The sequence below is a fragment of the Arachis hypogaea genome, chromosome 14 (genome assembly GCF_003086295.3).
Source record: "Arachis hypogaea cultivar Tifrunner chromosome 14, arahy.Tifrunner.gnm2.J5K5, whole genome shotgun sequence".
NCBI lineage: Eukaryota > Viridiplantae > Streptophyta > Magnoliopsida > Fabales > Fabaceae > Arachis > Arachis hypogaea.
Genome location: NC_092049.1, coordinates 97232314 through 97233686, shown reverse-complemented (window position 1 = coordinate 97233686; position 1373 = coordinate 97232314). Strand labels below are relative to the sequence as shown.

The 1373-nt window shown below is 33.9% G+C and overlaps 1 long non-coding RNA gene across 1 annotated transcript; it reads right to left on the bottom strand.

Moving 5' to 3' along the window:
* Positions 1-640: 640 nt before the first annotated feature.
* On the bottom strand, positions 641-1137 carry LOC140178861 (uncharacterized). Its single transcript, XR_011871833.1, has 2 exons — positions 1059-1137; positions 641-961 (listed from the first exon to the last, which is right to left on the bottom strand). It is a non-coding gene; the product is annotated as an uncharacterized lncRNA (long non-coding RNA).
* Positions 1138-1373: the final 236 nt, after the last annotated feature.

The following is a 1373-nucleotide window of genomic DNA, read 5'->3' as shown; positions in this document are numbered from 1 at the left end:
GTTTCTTAGCGTGTAGAATCAATCAAACTACGAGCACGACCAGTAAATGATGATAGCGAGATAATTATTTAGCATAAAGCTCGGTTACATTTTCCCTAAGCAATCAGGTATCAACAATACCCATGGATTCTAATAACTAAATGTTGGTCATTGCAAGGTATTTGGGTTATGTCCAAACGAAGCACATAAATCATTCAACATAGATTTACATTTCACGTTAAACTTCAGTGAATTATTATGCAAATATTCTCTGTCAATGATTTTTGTTATTATTTTTTCTTTGTCAATTCATAGCTTTTTTGTTTCTCAGCTATCCATTACTCACAACAAAGACCTTTGCTTTAGTGTTACACAGCGACTGAGCCCAGATATGAATTGAATTCACACCGCTTTGTTAAAAGACCTAGTGAGATAATCACTAAATCACATTCTATCATTATAGGTAGATATTTTCATTTGACGATAATTTATTTGATGGAGAAAGACAGACGCAATCCATCACCCTCAACAATCACGTTCTAAGATTTTAATAACATAACTATTTGTTATATCTTTTTCAAGTTTCCATATCCTTCATTTAATAAAATAAGTTAAATGAAGTTAGAGAAAACAGAGCTGAAAAAAATTACGGCTGCAAAAGAATAAAAGCACCTATCGATTTCTTAGCATCTATATTTTCCAGTCAATGGTCTAAAATTAATAATCTACAGGCAGTATGGTTCACGAGGATCAATAATAAAGCTAAGCAAATAAGTATTAACATTGCCACTTCTCCAAAGAGTTCAGATGATAAGCAACGACATCAAAGGAGTATAGCTGGTGAAGATGAAACAAAACCATCTTCTTAGTCTTCAAATTCATTCTGGTGATCCAAAAGATAGTTGGCTGCCAGGTCCTCATTTTTGTTGCATGCAAAGAACACCTCCAACACAAGATCTCTATCAAATCCCATATCTTGAAGCTGCAAAAGAACAATATAGGGACAAGAATAAGATACTAATACTAGTAAGTAGTACATCATAAACAAATTTCAACGGAGAGCATTCTTAATGGCTTACCCTTTGAATAGCCTCACTCTTTTCTGGGGTGACAGTGATGGTCTGGGGCACTGCAGAAGCCAACTCACTTGGTAGATTCCTGATCAAACAATTTAAAACAACAGCCTTAGCATACACATGTCTTGTGAAGTTAATAAAATCCTAGATACATTGGGGACTTTGCATTTATACACGCGGGGATTATAGGATGTGTTTACTCATACAATATGAATATGAATATGAATGAAAAACTTAAAAAAAAAAGCTGCAGACTTTAGAAATTCAACATCTTACTCTTCTCCATTAGGTTCATTTATTGAGCGTAAGAAATCAGTA